This window comes from Rhinichthys klamathensis, unplaced genomic scaffold (assembly GCF_029890125.1).
Source record: "Rhinichthys klamathensis goyatoka isolate OS25496 unplaced genomic scaffold, OSU_Roscu_1.1 h1tg000531l_1, whole genome shotgun sequence".
In the NCBI taxonomy this organism is placed as follows: Eukaryota; Metazoa; Chordata; class Actinopteri; order Cypriniformes; family Leuciscidae; genus Rhinichthys; species Rhinichthys klamathensis.
Genome location: NW_026607007.1, coordinates 7806 through 15000, shown reverse-complemented (window position 1 = coordinate 15000; position 7195 = coordinate 7806).

The window sequence follows — 7195 nt, the reverse complement described above, 5'->3', positions numbered from 1 at the left end:
GAACTACTGAACACACCAGCAGAACTACTGAACACACACCAGCAGAACTACTGAACACACACCAGCAGAACTACTGAACACACACCAGCAGAACTACTGAACACACAACAGCAGAACTACTGAACACACACCAGCAGAACTACTGAACACCCCAGCAGAACTACTGAACACACAACAGCAGAACTACTGAACACACAACAGCAGAACTACTGAACACACACCAGCAGAACTACTGAACACACAACAGCAGAACTACTGAACACACACCAGCAGAACTACTGAACACCCCAGCAGAACTACTGAACACACACCAGCAGAACTACTGAACACACACCAGCAGAACTACTGAACACACACCAGCAGAACTACTGAACACAACAGCAGAACTACTGAACACACACCAGCAGAACTACTGAACACAACAGCAGAACTACTGAACACACAACAGCAGAACTACTGAACACACACCAGCAGAACTACTGAACACACAACAGCAGAACTACTGAACACACAACAGCAGAACTACTGAACACACCCCAGCAGAACTACTGAACACACACCAGCAGAACTACTGAACACAACAGCAGAACTACTGAACACACACCAGCAGAACTACTGAACACAACAGCAGAACTACTGAACACACAACAGCAGAACTACTGAACACACACCAGCAGAACTACTGAACACACAACAGCAGAACTACTGAACACACAACAGCAGAACTACTGAACACACACCAGCAGAACTACTGAACACAACAGCAGAACTACTGAACACACACCAGCAGAACTACTGAAACACACCAGCAGAACTACTGAAACACAACAGCAGAACTACTGAACACACACCAGCAGAACTACTGAACACACAACAGCAGAACTACTGAACACACAACAGCAGAACTACTGAACACACCCCAGCAGAACTACTGAACACACACCAGCAGAACTACTGAACACAACAGCAGAACTACTGAACACACACCAGCAGAACTACTGAACACAACAGCAGAACTACTGAACACACAACAGCAGAACTACTGAACACACACCAGCAGAACTACTGAACACACAACAGCAGAACTACTGAACACACACCAGCAGAACTACTGAACACAACAGCAGAACTACTGAACACACACCAGCAGAACTACTGAACACACACCAGCAGAACTACTGAAACACACCAGCAGAACTACTGAAACACACCAGCAGAACTACTGAACACACACCAGCAGAACTACTGAACACACACCAGCAGAACTACTGAACACACCAGCAGAACTACTGAACACACACCAGCAGAACTACTGAAACACACCAGCAGAACTACTGAAACACACCAGCAGAACTACTGAACACACACCAGCAGAAATACTGAACACACACCAGCAGAACTACTGAACACACCAGCAGAACTACTGAAACACACCAGCAGAACTACTGAAACACACCAGCAGAACTACTGAACACACACCAGCAGAACTACTGAAACACACCAGCAGAACTACTGAACACACACCAGCAGAACTACTGAACACACACCAGCAGAACTACTGAACACACACCAGCAGAACTACTGAACACACACCAGCAGAACTACTGAACACACACCAGCAGAACTACTGAAACACACAACAGCAGAACTACTGAACATACCCCAGCAGAACTACTGAACACACCCCCACACCAGCAGAAATACTGAACACACACCAGCAGAACTACTGAACACACCAGCAGAACTACTGAACACACCAGCAGAACTACTGAACACACAACAGCAGAACTACTGAACACACACCAGCAGAACTACTGAACACACCAGCAGAACTACTGAACACACAACAGCAGAACTACTGAACACACAACAGCAGAACTACTGAACACACCCCAGCAGAACTACTGAACACACCCCCACACCAGCAGAACTACTGAACACACACCAGCAGAACTACTGAACACACCAGCAGAACTACTGAACACACCAGCAGAACTACTGAACACACAACAGCAGAACTACTGAACACACACCAGCAGAACTACTGAACACACACCAGCAGAACTACTGAACACACACCAGCAGAACTACTGAACACACAACAGCAGAACTACTGAACACACACCAGCAGAACTACTGAACACCCCAGCAGAACTACTGAACACACAACAGCAGAACTACTGAACACACAACAGCAGAACTACTGAACACACACCAGCAGAACTACTGAACACACAACAGCAGAACTACTGAACACACACCAGCAGAACTACTGAACACCCCAGCAGAACTACTGAACACACACCAGCAGAACTACTGAACACACACCAGCAGAACTACTGAACACACACCAGCAGAACTACTGAACACAACAGCAGAACTACCGAACACACACCAGCAGAACTACTGAACACAACAGCAGAACTACTGAACACAACAGCAGAACTACTGAACACACAACAGCAGAACTACTGAACACACAACAGCAGAACTACTGAACACACAACAGCAGAACTACTGAACACACCCCAGCAGAACTACTGAACACACACCAGCAGAACTACTGAACACAACAGCAGAACTACTGAACACACACCAGCAGAACTACTGAACACACACCAGCAGAACTACTGAACACAACAGCAGAACTACTGAACACACACCAGCAGAACTACTGAACACACACCAGAAGAACTACTAAACACACACCAGCAGAACTACTGAACACACACCAGCAGAACTACTGAACACACACCAGCAGAACTACTGAACACACCAGCAGAACTACTGAACACACACCAGCAGAACTACTGAAACACACCAGCAGAACTACTGAACACACACCAGCAGAACTACTGAACACACACCAGCAGAACTACTGAACACACCAGCAGAACTACTGAAACACACCAGCAGAACTACTGAACACACACCAGCAGAACTACTGAAACACACCAGCAGAACTACTGAACACACACCAGCAGAACTACTGAAACACACACCAGCAGAACTACTGAACACACACCAGCAGAACTACTGAACACACACCAGCAGAACTACTGAACACACACCAGCAGAACTACTGAACACACACCAGCAGAACTACTGAACACACCAGCAGAACTACTGAACACACACCAGCAGAACTACTGAACACACCAGCAGAACTACTGAACACACACCAGCAGAACTACTGAACACACACCAGCAGAACTACTGAACACACACCAGCAGAACTACTGAACACACCAGCAGAACTACTGAACACACACCATCAGAACTACTGAACACACACCAGCAGAACTACTGAACACACACCAGCAGAACTACTGAACACACACCAGCAGAACTACTGAAACACACACCAGCAGAACTACTGAAACACACACCAGCAGAACTACTGAACACACCCCAGCAGAACTACTGAACACACACCATCAGAACTACTGAAACACACCAGCAGAACTACTGAACACACACCAGCAGAACTACTGAACACACACCAGCAGAACTACTGAACACACAACAGCAGAACTACTGAACACACACCAGCAGAACTACTGAACACCCCAGCAGAACTACTGAACACACAACAGCAGAACTACTGAACACACAACAGCAGAACTACTGAACACACACCAGCAGAACTACTGAACACACAACAGCAGAACTACTGAACACACACCAGCAGAACTACTGAACACCCCAGCAGAACTACTGAACACACACCAGCAGAACTACTGAACACACACCAGCAAAACTACTGAACACACACCAGCAGAACTACTGAACACAACAGCAGAACTACCGAACACACATCAGCAGAACTACTGAACACAACAGCAGAACTACTGAACACAACAGCAGAACTACTGAACACACACCAGCAGAACTACTGAACACACAACAGCAGAACTACTGAACACACAACAGCAGAACTACTGAACACACCCCAGCAGAACTACTGAACACACACCAGCAGAACTACTGAACACAACAGCAGAACTACTGAACACACACCAGCAGAACTACTGAACACACACCAGCAGAACTACTGAACACAACAGCAGAACTACTGAACACACACCAGCAGAACTACTGAAACACACCAGCAGAACTACTGAAACACACCAGCAGAACTACTGAACACACACCAGCAGAACTACTGAACACACACCAGCAGAACTACTGAACACACCAGCAGAACTACTGAACACACACCAGCAGAACTACTGAAACACACCAGCAGAACTACTGAACACACACCAGCAGAACTACTGAACACACACCAGCAGAACTACTGAACACACACCAGCAGAACTACTGAACACACACCAGCAGAACTACTGAAACACACCAGCAGAACTACTGAACACACACCAGCAGAACTACTGAAACACACCAGCAGAACTACTGAACACACACCAGCAGAACTACTGAAACACACACCAGCAGAACTACTGAACACACACCAGCAGAACTACTGAACACACACCAGCAGAACTACTGAACACACACCAGCAGAACTACTGAACACACACCAGCAGAACTACTGAACACACACCAGCAGAACTACTGAACACACCAGCAGAACTACTGAACACACACCAGCAGAACTACTGAACACACCAGCAGAACTACTGAACACACACCAGCAGAACTACTGAACACACACCAGCAGAACTACTGAACACACACCAGCAGAACTACTGAACACACCAGCAGAACTACTGAACACACACCATCAGAACTACTGAACACACACCAGCAGAACTACTGAACACACACCAGCAGAACTACTGAACACACACCAGCAGAACTACTGAAACACACACCAGCAGAACTACTGAAACACACCAGCAGAACTACTGAACACACCCCAGCAGAACTACTGAACACACACCATCAGAACTACTGAAACACACCAGCAGAACTACTGAACACACACCAGCAGAACTACTGAACACACACCAGCAGAACTACTGAACACACAACAGCAGAACTACTGAACACACACCAGCAGAACTACTGAACACACACCAGCAGAACTACTGAACACACACCAGCAGAACTACTGAACACACACCAGCAGAACTACTGAACACACCAGCAGAACTACTGAACACACAACAGCAGAACTACTGAACACACAACAGCAGAACTACTGAACACACAACAGCAGAACTACTGAACACACACCAGCAGAACTACTGAACACCCCAGCAGAACTACTGAACACACAACAGCAGAACTACTGAACACACACCAGCAGAACTACTGAACACACACCAGCAGAACTACTGAACACACACCAGCAGAACTACTGAACACACAACAGCAGAACTACTGAACACACACCAGCAGAACTACTGAACACCCCAGCAGAACTACTGAACACACAACAGCAGAACTACTGAACACACAACAGCAGAACTACTGAACACACACCAGCAGAACTACTGAACACACAACAGCAGAACTACTGAACACACACCAGCAGAACTACTGAACACCCCAGCAGAACTACTGAACACACACCAGCAGAACTACTGAACACACACCAGCAGAACTACTGAACACACACCAGCAGAACTACTGAACACAACAGCAGAACTACTGAACACACACCAGCAGAACTACTGAACACAACAGCAGAACTACTGAACACACAACAGCAGAACTACTGAACACACACCAGCAGAACTACTGAACACACAACAGCAGAACTACTGAACACACAACAGCAGAACTACTGAACACACACCAGCAGAACTACTGAACACAACAGCAGAACTACTGAACACACACCAGCAGAACTACTGAACACAACAGCAGAACTACTGAACACAGAACAGCAGAACTACTGAACACACACCAGCAGAACTACTGAACACACAACAGCAGAACTACTGAACACACACCAGCAGAACTACTGAACACAACAGCAGAACTACTGAACACACCAGCAGAACTACTGAAACACACCCCAGCAGAACTACTGAACACACACCAGCAGAACTACTGAACACACCCCAGCAGAACTACTGAACACACACCAGCAGAACTACTGAACACACACCAGCAGAACTACTGAACACACACCAGCAGAACTACTGAACACACACCAGCAGAACTACTGAACACACCAGCAGAACTACTGAACACACACCAGCAGAACTACTGAACACACACCAGCAGAACTACTGAACACACACCAGCAGAACTATTGAACACACACCAGCAGAACTACTGAACACACCAGCAGAACTACTGAACACACACCAGCAGAACTACTGAACACACACCAGCAGAACTACTGAACACACACCAGCAGAACAACTGAACACACACCAGCAGAACTACTGAACACACACCAGCAGAACTACTGAACACACACCAGCAGAACTACTGAACACACCAGCAGAACTACTGAACACACACCAGCAGAACTACTGAACACACACCAGCAGAACTACTGAAACACACCAGCAGAACTACTGAACACACACCAGCAGAACTACTGAACACACACCAGCAGAACTACTGAACACACACCAGCAGAACTACTGAACACACACCAGCAGAACTACTGAACACACACCAGCACACACCAGCAGAACTACTGAACACACCAGCAGAACTACTGAACACACACCAGCAGAACTACTGAACACACACCAGCAGAACTACTGAACACACACCAGCAGAACTACTGAACACACACCAGCAGAACTACTGAACACACACCAGCAGAACTACTGAACACACACCAGCAGAACTACTGAAACACACCAGCAGAACTACTGAACACACACCAGCAGTACTACTGAACACACACCAGCAGAACTACTGAAACACACCAGCAGAACTACTGAAACACACCAGCAGAACTACTGAACACACACCAGCAGAACTACTGAACACACACCAGCAGAACTACTGAACACACACCAGCAGAACTACTGAACACACACCAGCAGAACTACTGAACACACCAGCAGAACTACTGAACACACACCAGCAGAACTACTGAACACACACCAGCAGAACTACTGAACACACACCAGCAGAACTACTGAACACACACCAGCAGAACTACTGAACACACACCAGCAGAACTACTGAACACACCAGCAGAACTACTGAACACACACCAGCAGAACTACTGAACACACACCAGCAGAACTACTGAACA